Source organism: Liolophura sinensis, chromosome 12 (assembly GCF_032854445.1).
Source record: "Liolophura sinensis isolate JHLJ2023 chromosome 12, CUHK_Ljap_v2, whole genome shotgun sequence".
Lineage (NCBI taxonomy): Eukaryota > Metazoa > Mollusca > Polyplacophora > Chitonida > Chitonidae > Liolophura > Liolophura sinensis.
The window spans coordinates 19,167,449-19,182,062 of NC_088306.1; the positions used below are offsets into that span (position 1 = coordinate 19,167,449).

At 40.6% G+C, this 14,614-nt stretch overlaps 4 non-coding genes across 4 annotated transcripts; all 4 read left to right on the forward strand.

Annotated features, from left to right (window-relative positions):
* Window positions 1–6,800: 6,800 nt before the first annotated feature.
* On the forward strand, window positions 6,801–6,872 carry Trnap-cgg (transfer RNA proline (anticodon CGG)). Its single transcript has one exon. It is a non-coding gene; the product is annotated as a tRNA-Pro (tRNA).
* Window positions 6,873–9,043: 2,171 nt separating this feature from the next.
* On the forward strand, window positions 9,044–9,115 carry Trnap-agg (transfer RNA proline (anticodon AGG)). The gene has a single exon. It is a non-coding gene; the product is annotated as a tRNA-Pro (tRNA).
* A 1,677-nt stretch (window positions 9,116–10,792) lies between these two features.
* On the forward strand, window positions 10,793–10,864 carry Trnap-agg (transfer RNA proline (anticodon AGG)). Its single transcript has one exon. It is a non-coding gene; the product is annotated as a tRNA-Pro (tRNA).
* A 1,680-nt stretch (window positions 10,865–12,544) lies between these two features.
* Window positions 12,545–12,616, forward strand: Trnap-agg (transfer RNA proline (anticodon AGG)). The gene has a single exon. It is a non-coding gene; the product is annotated as a tRNA-Pro (tRNA).
* Window positions 12,617–14,614: the final 1,998 nt, after the last annotated feature.

Sequence of the window (14,614 nt, forward strand, 5' to 3'; positions counted from 1 at the left end):
TAATCGATGTAAGATCGCTGACAGCGATTCAAAAATAGGCATTTCCTATGCCATAACGTTAGGAGAACCGTTTTCTTCACCCGCGCCATGAGTTACTAAGGAGATCACGTGGTTTCTAACTTCCGATCCGTCTTACAGAATAGCCATCAGTTCTTTTCTAACACTCATTTCTTCTGCTTTCCTTGCCTTATTGTCACTCAAAGTTAGACATCACGCGCGATAGCACTTTTTAAAGGGTCAATATAAGAATGCCGCAACTGATTATTGTCGTATCTCCGTGGAATCACCTGTCATGCGTGACATGTATTTCCGCTTCCGTGTTTCTCCCCACTCCGAATACCATAATGCCTTCGGGAGTTAGGAAGTGGTCATTATTCGCCTGGGCCCTCTTTCACAAAACTGCGTAAATCAGTTTTTCGAAACTTTTATCGTAAATTACGCATGACTTCCGACACTATAACCCAGACAACGTCTTTTGCGAAAAACGTTACGCGAAGTATGACTTAGGAAGTTTTGTGAAAGTGACCCCAGGGTTAAGTACTCCATGGTTGTATGAAGAAAACCGCTCTGCCCAGAAAATGTCCTTCGTCATTTGCCTGTGTATACCTGGATAGTGCCCTGTATCCAGTATTAGCTGTGATCTATAGTGATATACGCGTAACAAAACACCACACACATGTATCAGACTGCATGTGCCACTGTTCACTTTGACAAAGTTTTATCCATACATTTTACCGTGCTTTTCTCTACTTTAGTATCACTACCCTTGCGGTATTATATCTTAGACAACGTCGGTTGAGAGAAAACAAATTCGATCAAGAAAGTCATTTATTCAAGGTTCTTGCCAATGTGGCCCCTTACAGCTGCACCAGCTGATGACCCGTGGTGTATTGTATGGGACATGTGGAATGACTATAAAGCATTTGCTGCTCTATATGTTTTTGTCTGGACTGTGATATTAAACGTGTAACTGTTCGTATATACATGTATTCCTGTCTACATACAAAATATATCCCGGCCGTTCTATGGGTAGATTTTACTTTACGGAAGCGGGCCGTGATACAGTGGTTAGAGAAGATTGCCTTTCAGTAAAGTCTGTCACTAACTTGCCACTGGGCGAGGGTTTACGTCAGGCAGTCTGGTTTCCTTCACCAATAAAAATACTGCCATCGAGTATGGCGTGAAGAAAACAAACGAGCAAATAAGTAAACGTTTGCATTACCACATTCAGATTCAGTCAGTGCCGTTCAGTGTAACCGTTTGTACTGTCAAAATCTGTACTGGATCAGAGGGGGCTTTTGGTTGGACCTTGAAATCTGAGTGAATGACGGTAGTTGTATAACTTTTCAACTCTGTTTAGCTCATGCTGACTTCCATTCCGACTGTACGTGGGAATATCTTGCAGCAACCTGCGGATGCTTGTGGTCTCTGCCCGGTTTCCTCCCACCATAAAGGTGGGTGCAGTTGTGTAAGTGAAATATTCTTGGGCAAGGGGTAAAACAACAATCAAATAATATAATGTTTTTCTTCACTGTTAACACTTAAGTGTATTTTGAGAAAATCACTTTGTCTCTCCTTTGACTTGATAAATTTACAATCTAGAGAGACAGCAATAAGAGAGACAACTCCTACTTCGTGCTTTTGTTAAAGATATTATTTTAGTGCTTTGTCGTGAAATTGTAGAAATACAAATCTTTCAGTACTGATTATCGTTTAAGTTTTGTTTTCATGATTAGTTAAAGTTTGAATGACAAGGGCCATTATATGGAAGGGTCATGTCAAAGATTAAAAAAAAACATGTTACATTTGCTGCCTTGCTAGGCGCTCAGCAGGGAATAATGAGAGCAAGGAAACAGGACTGGTTGATCCGGTGTCCGTATATAATGTGACAAGGTGGGGTGTCATGTCTGGTGTTTTTGAAATGCATGCCTGGCTTGGAGTTTAGCATGAAGGGGATAGTGCAACGACTGGCTTACTTGCCTCCGGGAAGGCGTCTCAGTAAAGCAGCACTAGATAAAAGAGCGGTGGAAATCTGTCCTGCAACAAGGAGGCATATTGCATGCACTACAAGCATTCCTTCGCCGTCATATGACTGAAAAAATGTTAAGTACGACGTTAAACCCCAAGCACTCACTCACTCGACATGCATGAAATATACACAGTTGCGGAAGCCTGCAGGAAAAATATACGCAATATACAGATCGGTTGTTCGAGGTACAAATCAGTGGCAGACGGGACTAGATATGTGCGCGTAATTTTGCCACATGAAGTGAAGTCGTTACCGTGTGCCATGAAATTCCGCACAGGTAATACTGTTGAATATTTCAAAGTTGTTCATGATAACTAAACGGAAGTATGTAGATTATGCCTCAGTGCCGATCAGGCGCACAAATCGTACCCAGAGTTTAGATGTCGTCGCTGTAAATTACAAGGTCAGGTTGTAAGAAATTGTGGGACTGATGTGCGATAAATATGGTTACTATGTCGAGAACTGTGTTGGCGACTATTGTGAAGATCGTGGAGAGTTTCCGTGCGAGTGAGAGCAATTCCACTGTTCAATAATTCTGACGCCTTTGAGTGATGAACAAGTGAAATATAGGAGTTCTCTGGTACCAGCAGAAACTCCATTGCCAGCACGTGCCGATTTCCAGTCTGCAGGTCAACCCTCAGCCAGTATCTCCTCCACCCCACTTACATACCTTAAGCTGGGGAATCGAGGTTCCAAGTGCCTGAAATCTCGGACAAATCCGTATCAGCAGCCAAGAAAGCAATCGTCAAACCGAAGAGGGAGAATGGACAATTGTGGGATCTAAGGAACTCGAACCAGAAAAAGAAAGAGGGTGAGGACAACTTGATTACCAGAAGGTCCTGAAATAAACCGGTACCCAATTTGTCGAAAGCTAGACGGGTTACCCCATATGAAATATTTAATTCGCAATGGATATGCCACTGAAAGTTTTGTTAACAAAGATTTATATACCGTCTTTAACTGTGAATGGGCTTAGAGGCGTGGTTAAGCTTAGAAATGCTTTGAATATTGTTAAGGAGGACATTTTGGGACGACACTTTTGTGCAAAACCACAAAGAAATTTTTGAAGGTGAAATATATCCAAGTAACTGCCCCAATGGATACAATTGTGTGGGTGTAATTGTAGCCAAACACTTAGAAACAATGTTGTTGTAGTCGGTCGGCTTGTAAAGGTTAGATTCAACTTTGACGGAAAATTGTTGATGTTATTAATATCTATGCGCTCATTAATGTCACTGAACGTGTCCGCTTTTTAGAACTGCTTAAACGGTTTTGTACTCATAATAACAATTATTGTGGGCAATTTCAACACCGTCTTTTCCAGTTTTGATCGCTCGTGCAGGTTAGAAACTGACAAATCTCGGGCAACACTAAAGCATATTTTGGAAATGCACGATTTACGTGACTTGTGGCGGTTAGGTAACCATGCACTTAATTGGCGTGGAACCGTTGACAGAATTGTTCGGCAGCGCTGGATTGACTAAGCTTTTGTTTCTAGGGATATCCGAACATGCGGGAAACCTGCGGATGGTCGTGGGTTTCCCCTGGGCTCTGCCCGGTTTCCTCCCACCATAATGCTAGCCACCGTCGTATAAGTGAAATATTCTTGAGTACGGGGTAAAACATCAATCAAATAAATAAATGAAAATAACACGAGTGAAGTCAGTCTATTAAAAACACAACAGCTTTAGTGATCACGGTAGTGTATGTCTAAATATAGACTGTGAAGTGGTTGAACGCGGAACGGGTTTATATGTATTCAACAGTACTCTGTGGTTTGACAAAAAGTTCTTTGAACGCATTAGAAAAATAATCAGCGATCAGCAGCACTGTCCGTTATATGAAATGGATATTATGACTTTGTGGGACAATTCAAACTTTCTACTGAGTATAGAAATGCCGCAAATGGAGGACACTGTCACACCAGGGTTATCGAAATCTTGCAACAAAATTTAATCTTTTTGAACAGAAAAAATGTAATGGTGCTATTTTGAGGAGTAAGGCTATCTTCACGCAGGAAAGTCATTGTAACAAGGTATTTTTTGAAAACAATGTATTTTTTTGAGAAAAGCAGACAGGAAAAGAAACTGATATCTGAACTAGTGGGTAATCAACTGAAGTCCTTAACGAACACAGATGAGATCCTAGATAATATTAATAATTATTACAAAAACTTAAATAGGAGAGATGTCGATGGCTTGGTCATGGAAAGAATTTGTCCTCTGTGAACAAAGTATTATCTACCAGGGATTCAGACTTCTGTGACTTAGACATTACCCAATAGGAACATAAAGTAGCTGAATGTAAAAAAACAAGAGTTTGGGTTAGGATGGGCTGACAGTAGAATTCTGTGTACATTTCTGAGAAGAAGATCGGGCCGATTTTATTTGACCTGTACATAGAAGGTTTTAGCTCAGGTCGTCTTTCAAGATCTGCTCGTCTTTCAAGATCAATGAAATCGGGGGTTATTTCTCTTGTTATTTCCCGCTTCCTTTCAAGGGCCAGCTAATGCTGGCTTCCTCACCGGCCGTACGTGGGAAGGTCTGCCAGCAACCTGTGGATGGCCGTGGGTTTCCCCCGGGCTCTGCCCGGTTTCCACCCACCATAATGCTGGCCGCCGTCGTATAAGTGAAATATTCTTGAGTACGGCGTAAAACACCAATCAAATAAATAAATCAAAATCCTTTCAAGGGGAAAGGTGAAAGGTCTGGTCTGAAGAATTGGCGACCAATTAGTCTTTTAAAGTCGATTATAAATTGATTTGAAGGTTAATGGCTAATAGACTTAAGCGTGTAGTGGATACAATAATAGATAACTGTCAAACGTGTTGTATACCTGGGTGTGATAACGCCGACACTATTAGCTCGATCAGAGATGTAATGTGTTTTGTGGAAGCGACCAGTTAAAAGCTTATTTCATCAATATCGATCAAGAGAAAGCATTCGACAGAGTGTCTCACGAATATCTCTTTAAGGTTTTGTATAATTTTGGTTTTGGGAACAACTTCGTGAAGTGGATTAAAATGTTTTACATCGATAAAAGGAGTTGAGTAAAGTGTAACAGTTTTGTTACAATCATATGCCCTATTTCTGACCTGTTATACGTTCTGACGACAAAATCCTTTGGGGTCATTAATAAGATCTTGTCATGAAATAAACGGTATAGATATTCCAAGATCTAGTGCTGTGTCATTCTCATATTAGCATGCGGACGACACCACGGTTAAAGACCGAAACTCGGTGAAACATATGCTGAATTGAATAAGGTTGTATAGCAATGCGTCTATCGCAAAGCTCAATGTTGATAGGCCGGAGATAGATCTGGTTGAAGCTGATGTAGATGACACTGACACAATTGAAAATATATCTTTTAGGAATGTACGTGGATATCAACAAAGTAAGATGTGAGGAAAGGAATTTTAAAGAAAAATTAAGCAAGGTGAAATCTTTAGTTGATCTGTGGTCACACAGAAGCTTAACCCTACGGGGTAAAGTATGTATTATTTCTAGCTTGCTTTGTCTACAGTGTATTACACAATGTCGGTGCTCCCAACACCAGACTGATTTGTGACTGAAATGAAAGAGACATGTATCGATTTTTTGTGAGAGAAGGGCAAGCACCTGATGTCTTATCAAGCTGTTACAGACGAACAATGTGATGCTAGACTAAATCTGCCGGATGTAAACAAACAATCAAATGAATTTGTTTGGAAGTCATGTTTTTCCATGTACCTGGGTAATTTGTTGAACGTAGGAGTAAATGTGGCTTGGTTATATACTTCTTTAACGGAAGATATTCTGTCACGTTTACCGTCCATTTTGTAGAGAGGTTACAGCTGCTTAGTCTGATTTTCAGCGATGTAAATCCTTAGTCTTGACTATCAAGGAACACATTTGACAGCAGTCTGTATTTTTTAAAAGCTGGCTAATTAGAAATGGGAAAACTTTGTTTTCAAAACTGTTCATTAAATCTGGCTTATTTTGTGTGAGGGACTTTTTTGTACTAAGATCTTCCAGGATTTTTGCCAGACATGGCCGTGCGTGAAATAATCTGGTCTGTTATCCAGGAGGCTGATGGTGGCCGCATTGAAATCTTGTATTATTTTATCAAATTTTAGACTGCGCCCCTTCTAGAGAGCTACATAAATTAGTGGGACAGATTTTAGAAGACCTTTTTTAGTACAGGTTTGCTTATATGCTAAATAATCACGGTTATGATAAATTAAATCTGTTTGACTATGTGGATCGTAGTATTGATGTAAATCATTAGCAAGTCAATATTGTATGTAGACTTGCGCGTTAACTACTTTCCAAACCCGGAACTCAAAGATGTGTTATGACAAGTCAGACAAGTCAGTATGTCCACTGTGACTGTTCAAAACTTATGATAACATATTTATGTGAAAAAAGGTTAAAACTTTGAGACAGGTTAATCGAACACTTGTTTTTTTTTATTTGATGTATAAGGATGTGTACAGGACAGCTTTTTAAAATCCATATATGCTGACTTAGGCACAGATCTCCGTCACTTGTGATGACTTACTTATGTAACACATAACACGTGCACACTCCCAGACGACCTCAGACAAAGGAAGATCGTCCACTTGAATTTTGTGAGAAAACTGCAGACGTTGCGAAAGCCTTTGTCCACTTGAACAGGGATTCTTTCAGGAAAGAATATTTCATTTCTTCTGTGGTTACATTCTAAAGCGAGAATTGGTTGCATAGTCAGCCTTGAGAAGAGTGACGTAATGCATGCATAATAGCAATTCGGCTTGTTGGTCTAGTGGTATGATTCTCGCTTCGGGTGCGAGAGGTCCCGGGTTCAATTCCCGGACAAGCCCTAATGTCTTGTTTTGCTCTTTTTTAATTTACCTAAGGTCTTACGTGTTGTCACTTTTCAAGGACCTAAGATCGGGGTTTTTCCATTTGGGAACGAAAGTGTTGTTGGGGGACATAAATTGTAATTGTTAATGTTTAACATTGCACAGGCGTCAGTGTGAATTTGGGAACCGCTCTTACGTTGATTTCTATATTACTGCCTTTGTCCACTTAAACAGGGTTTCTTTCATGAAAGAATATTTCATTTCCTCTGTGGTTACATTCTAAAGCGAGAAATTGGTTGCATAATTTTACATATCCCATGCAAATTTGTCCAGATAGCAAAACGAAAACCTTATAGTTTAGGTGTACTGATAGTAAACAGAGTTGTACTGTTCTGATATGAAAGCGTTTCATCAGCAAACTCTTTTGAATAGGTTACTGCACGACATAAAAAAAAATAGCGAGTAGGCTTGTTGGTCTAGTAATATGATTCTCGCTTTAAGTGCGCCCTAAGGTTTTGTTTTGCTCTTTTTTAATTCACCGAAGGTCTAGCGTGTTGTTACTTTCCATAGACCTAACATCGGGGTTTTTCCTTTTGGGGACGAAACTGTTGTTGGGAGACATTAATTGTAATTGTTAATGTTTAACATTGCACAGGCGCCAGCTTGAATTTGGGAACCGCTCTTACGTTAATTTTTATATTACTGCTTTTGTCCACTTAGTCATGGTTTCTTTCAGGAAAGAATATTTCATTTCGTCTGTTTTTACATTCTAAAGGGAAAATTGGTTGCATAATTTTACATATCCCATGCAAATTTGTCGAGATGGCAAAACGAAAACTTATAGTTTACGTGTACTGTTAGTAAACAAAGTTGTACTGTTCTGATATGAAAGCGTTTCATCAGCAAACTCTTTTGAATAGGTTACTGCACAACATAAAAAAAATAGCGAGTAGGCTTGTTGGTCTAATATTATGATTCTCGCTTTAAGTGCAAGAGGTCAGGGTTTTAATTTCCGGACAAGTCCTTTCTTTAGTTTGATGTGGAAATAATATTTTACGAAGTTTTTTTTCTGCATAAATCTAAAGCCATGTTAAACTTGTGATTCATAAAAACTGGGCACAAATTTGTCCATTGTGTTTCTAATTCAGTTCTCGTTTTGTGCTGGCTTTGATTTTTGTACAACTGTACGATTGGAGTTGCCTTTGGGAAGGTCGAAATGGGCTGGAGGGGACAAATCTCTTTCTTTTAACTGATAATAACAAGCTTGAGTGACAAAAAGTTTATAAACCTTTAAGACAGGTTTATCGAACAGTTGTTTTTTCATTCGATTTATAAGACAGGATACATTCATGTAGTGAGCCAGTGTAAAAGGTTTTTACACCTTTTAGCAAGCTGCAAAACAATAGTACAGCAAGTTATAGTGTGTAAAATACAAACAATAGTAGAGGAATTTTATCGTGCATCATCAACGTTTAATGTCAATGTGGCAGTATATTCCAATGAGCGTCCTAGCAATCTTCAGTCCGGAGGCAATCCTTGGACCTAACTGCATTAACCGCGCATATGTAACCAATGAAAACGTAGACGGAATACAAACTGTGATTGACAGCTCGTCAGAAGACATGGCGCTGTACGCACCGTGGAGAGCAGAAGAGAATTTTTCAGCGCGGCGGGCGACCAATGGAAGCAGCCACTTTGGGAGGGATATGGCCTCCGATTTACACAAAGATACAGGATGAGGATCTAGTCCAACAGATTGACAAGAAATTGGTTTCAGATGTCTGTGAAGAATATAAAAGCCTAGTAAGTGTCAAAAGCCACAAAACATAGTATTTCACGAACTGTATTGAAGGCGTTTTGTTAGTGCCTTTGTCAAGCTTGAAAAGCCTTCTCGCTGGACATCTCTTTAAAATCCATATATGGTAATTTTGAGACAGACCTGCGGCACTTGTGATGACTTGCTTATGTAAGTAAACATGCACACTCCCAGACGGCGTCAGACGGAGGAAGATCATTGCGTTGGATTTTATGAGAAAACTGCAGACGTTGGGAATGCCTTCGCCCACATGACACCACTTTCACTTGGGCGATAAAACCCCACTGATGGGGATTCTCACAGCTTAGTCGAATTGCGCGACATCACAGTGAGCCTTGAGAAGAGTGACGTAATGCATCCGTGATAGCAATTCGGCTTGTTGTTCTAGTGGTATGATTCTCGCTTAGGGTGCGAGAGTTCCCGGGTTCAATTCCCGGACAAGCCCTAATCTTTTGTTTTGATCTTTTTTAATTTACCGAAGTTTTTACGTGTTGTCACTTTTCATAGACCTAAGATCGGGGTTTTTCCATTTGGGAACGAAACTGTTGATGGGGGACATAAATTGTAATTGTTAATGTTTAACATTGCATGGCGCCAGCTTGAATTTGGGATCCGCTCTTATGTTGATTTCTATATTACTGTCTTTGTACCACTTGAACAGGGTTTCTTTCAGAAAAAAATATTTCACTTCCTCTGTGGTTACATTCTAAAACGAGAATTGGTTGCATAATTTTACATATCCCATGCAAATTTGTCCAGATAGCAAAACGAAAACCTTATAGTTTACGTGTACTGTTAGTGAACAAAGTTGTACTGTTCTGATATGAAAACGTTTCATCAGCAAACTCTTTTGAATAGGTTACTGCACGTCAGAAAAAATAAGCGAGTAGGCTTGTTGGTCTAGGATTATGATTCTCGCTTTAAGTGCGAGAGGTCAGGCTTTTAATTCCCGGACAAGTCCTTTATTTAGTTTGATGTGGAAATAATATTTTACGAAATTTTTTTTGTATAAACCTAAAGCCATGTTTAATTTGTGATTCATAGAAGTTGGGCAAAAATTGGCCCAATGTGTTTCTCATTCAGGTCTGGTTTTGTGCTGGCTTTGATTTTTGTACGGCTGTACGATTAGAATTGCCTTTGGGAAGGTGGAAATGGACTGGAGGGGACAAAACTCTTTCTTTCAACTGATGATAACATGCTCAAGTGACAAAAGTTTATAAACCTTTAAGACAGGTTTATCGAACAGTTGTTTTTTTCCATTCGATTTATAAGACAGGATAAATTCATGTAGTGAGCCAGTGCAAAAGGTTTTTACACCTTTTAGCAAGCTGCAAATTAATAGTACAGCAAGTTATAGTGTGTAAATTACAACGAACAGTAGAGGAATTTTATCGTGCATCATCAACGTTTAATGTCGATGTGGCAGTATATTCCAATGATCGTCCTAGCAATCTTCAGTCCGGAGGCAATCCTTGGACCTAACTGCATCAACCGCACATATGTAACCAATGAAAACGTACAGGGAATACAAACTGTGATTGACAGCTCGTCAGAAGACATGGCGCTGTACGCACCTGTGGAGAGCAGAAGAGAATTTTTCATCACGGCGGGCAACCAATAGAAGTAGCCACTTTGGGAGGGAGGTGGCCTCCGATTTACTCAAAGATACAGGATGAGAATCTAGTCCAACAGATTGACAAGATATTGGTTTCAGGGGCCTGTGAAGAATGTAAAAGCCTAGTAAGTGTCAAAATCCATAAAACATAGTATTTCACGAACTGTATTGGAGGCGTTTTGTCAATGCTTTTGTCAAGCTTGAAAAGCCTTCTCGCTGGACATCTCTTTAAAATCCATATATGGTAATTTTGAGACAGACCTGCCGAACTTGTGATGACTTGCTTATGTAAGAAAACATGTACACTCCCAGACGACGTGAGACGGAGGAAGATCATTGCGTTGTATTTTATGGGAAAACTGCAGACGTTGGGAATGCCTTCGCCCACATGACACCACTTTCACTTGGGCGATCAAACCCCACTGAAGGGGTTGTCACAGTTCAGTCGAATTGCACGATATCACAGTGAGCCTTGAGAAGAGTTACGTAATGCCTTGATAGCAAGTCGGCTTGTTGGTCTAGTAGTATGATTCTCGCTTAGGGTGCGAGAGGTCCCGGGTTCAATTCCCGGACAAGCCCTAATCTTTTGTTTTGATCTTTTTTAATTTACCGAAGTTTTTACGTGTTGTTACTTTTCATAGACCTAAGATCGGGGTTTTTCCATTTGGGAACGAAACTGTTGATGGGGGACATAAATTGTAATTGTTAATGTTTAACATTGCACAGGCGCCAGCTTGAATTTGGGAAGCGGTCTTACGTTGATTTCTATATTACTGCCTTTGTCCACTTGAACAGGGTTTCTTTCAGGAAAGAATATTTTATTTCTGCTGTGGTTACATTCTAAAGCAAAAATTGGTTGCATAATTGTACATATCCCATGCAAATTTGTCGAGATGGCAAAACGAAAACCTTATAGTTTAGGTGTACTGTCAGTAAACAAAGTTGTACTGCTCTGATATGAAAACGTTTCATCAGCAAACTCTTTTGAATAGGTTACTGCACGTCAGAAAAAAAAGGCGAGTAGGCTTGTTGGTCTAGTATTATGATTCTCGCTTTAAATGCGAGAGGTCAGGCTTTTAATTCCCGGACAAGTCCTTTCTTTAGTTTGATGTGAAAATAATATTTTACGAAGTTTTTTCTGTATAAACTTAAAGCCATGTTTAACTTGTGATTCATAAAAGTTGGGCACAAATTTGTCCATTGTGTTTCTCATTCAGGTCTCATTGTTTTGCTGGCTTTGATTTTTGTACGACTGTACGATTGGAATTGCCTTTGGGAAGGTCGAAATGGACTGGAGGGCACAAAACTCTTTCTTTCAACTGATGATAACATGCTGAAGTAACAAAAGTTTATAAACCTTTAAGACAGGTTTATGGCACAGTTGTTTTTTCATTCGATTTTTAAGACAGAATACATTCATGTAGTGAGCCAGTACAAAAGGTTTTTACACCTTTTAGCAAGCTGCAAAATAACAGTACAGCAAGTTATAGTGTGTAAATTACAAAGAATAGTAGAGGAATTTTATCGTGCATCATCAACGTTTTAATGTCGATGTGGCAGTATATTCCAATGAGCGTCCTAGCAATCTTCAGTCCGGAGGCAATCCTTGGACCTAACTGCATCAACCGCACATATGTAACCAATGAAAACGTACATGGAATACAAACTGGGATTGACAGCTCGTCAGAAGACATGGCGCTGTGCCCACCGAGGAGAGCAGAAGAGAATTTTTCAGCGCGGCGGGCGACCAATAGAAGTAACCCTTTTCGGAGGGAGGTGGCCTCCGATTTACTCAAAGACACAGTTTGAGGATCTAGTGCCACAGATTGACAAGAAATTGGTTTTAAGGGTCTGTGAAGAATATAAAAGCCTAGTAAGTTTCAAAAGCCATAAAACATAGTATTTCACGAACTGTATTGGAGGCGTTTTGTTCAATGCCTTTGTTAAGCTTGAAAAGCCTTCTCGCTGGACATCTCTTTAAAATCCATATATGGTAATTTTGAGACAGACCTGCGGCACTTGTGATGACTTGCTTATGTAAGAAAACATGCACATTCCCAGACGACGTGAGACGGAGGAAGATCATTGCGTTGGATTTTATGAGAAAACTGCAGACGTTGGGAATGCCTTCGCCCACATGACACCACATTCACTTGGGCGATAAAACCCCACTGATGGGGTTGTCACAGCTCAGTCGAATTGCACGACATCACAGTCAGCCTTGAGCAGTGTGACGTAATGTAGGTGTAATAGCAATTCGGCTTGTTGGTCTAGTGGTATGATTCTCGCTTAGGGTGCGAGAGGTCCCGGGTTCAATTCCCGGAAAAGCCCTAAGGTTTTCTTTTGCTCTTTTTTAATATAGCGAAGGTCTAGCGTGTTGTTACTTTTCATCGACTTAAGATCGGGGTTTTTCCTTTTGTGGACTAAACTGTTGTTGGTTGACATTAATTGTAATTGTTAATGTTTAACATTGCACAGGCGCCAGCTTGAATTTGGGAAGCGGTCTTACGTTGATTTCTATATTACTGCCTTTGTCCACTTGAACAGGGTTTCTTTCAGGAAAGAATATTTCATTTCCTCTGTGGTTACATTCTAAAGCGAGAATTGGTTGCATAATTTTACATATCCCATGCAAATTTGTCGAGATAGCAAAACGAAAAATTATATACTATCCAAAAAAAGAAACGCATAACCCGGTTTTTTGCGGAGGTGATGCAGTCTTTTCAATTATGCATAACTAAATAAGAATTGCTATTCTGCAAATATTTTTTTACACAGATTAAGGAAGGGTCCATATCTAGACAACAAGGCCATCAACTTGAGGTAAGACACTCACAATGAGTCTCCCACTTGAGTGGAATGTCAGTATCTGTTGTGACCACCACGGGCACGAATAACAGTTCTGACACGCCTTGTCATGGACTGGCTGAGACGCTGGATTGAGGCCTGGGGAATGTTCTGCCACTCCTCCTGCAAACATGCAACTTGCTCTTTAAGCGTTTGGGGTTGAGGTTGACGTTGGCGTAGACGTCGATCAAGTTCATCCCACAGATGCTCAATTGGGTTAAGATCCGGGGAACGGGACGGCCAGGGTAGCACATTTACCTTGTTTTCGGTGAGGAAGTCCCTTGTGACACGTGCCGTGTGCGGTCTGGCGTTGTCCTGCTGGAACAACTCCCGCTGAACGTCAATGACAGGTAAGAGGTGTGGCTGCAGGATGGTGTCTCGGTAGCGTACGGCCGTAAGATTTCCCTGAACTTGGACAAGATTTGTACGACCAGTATACGATATTGCTGCCCACATCATCACACCCCCTCCACCAAATCTGTCCACTTGGCGTACGCAGTTAGGGACATAACGTTCGTGAGCACGTCTGTAAACCCGGTTTCTACCATCACGTCTCTGCAATAGGAATCTGGACTCATCACTGAACCAAATGCGTCGCCAGTTCCGTAGATTCCATGCAGTCACGTTGTTACACCATCGGAGGCGATTGGCGCGATAGTGAAGCCGCAGCACGATCCCAACATAGGGCCTCCTGGCTCTCAGTCCATGTTCCCTCAGCCTGTTCCGCACTGTCTGACCTGATATCCTCCTCAGTCCCGGTATGCTGGCTGCTGTGCTTTCAGCTGTAGCACAACGGTCACGCAAATGGAGGACCCTTATGTAGCGATCTTGGGCTGCTGTAGTGACACGTGGTCGACCTGAACGCCGACAATCATTTGTTGTCCCAGTATTGTTGTAGCGGGCAGCACGCCGTGAAATCGTGCTCTGGCTGACGTGTAGACGCCTAGAAATGGACGATTGGGACTCTCCAGCTTGAAGTCTTCCACTGGCAATATTTCTTGTGACAGTGTCAAGACGTGGCATGTTGAATCAGCTTGAAAACACCACTTGAAAGACGCCGATTTCTGGCCCGAAGTTGCGGTTTTATAGTCACACACTTCATGCTTTCCATGCGTAAGTTTGGCGTGTAAGACTGCACGTGATGCAGTGTGGTGCTGTATTTTTTACTTCTTCCAAAAACGGCCTCCAAACTCAGCTTTTTCAACCAAGAAATGTTTTGAGGAATAAAATGTGTGCTAACTGTGACTATTAACAATATTAAAACACATTTTGCTCATGAAATAAAGACAAAATGTATTTATTTCATTTTAAAAAAAAACAAAACACCTATGCGTTTCTTTTTTTGCATAATATAGTTTAGGTGTACTGTTAGAAAACAAAGTTGTACTGCTCTGATATTAAAACGTTTCATCAACAAACTCTTTTAGATAGGTTACTGCACGTCAGAAAAGATAAGTGAGTAGGCTAGTTGGTCTACTATTA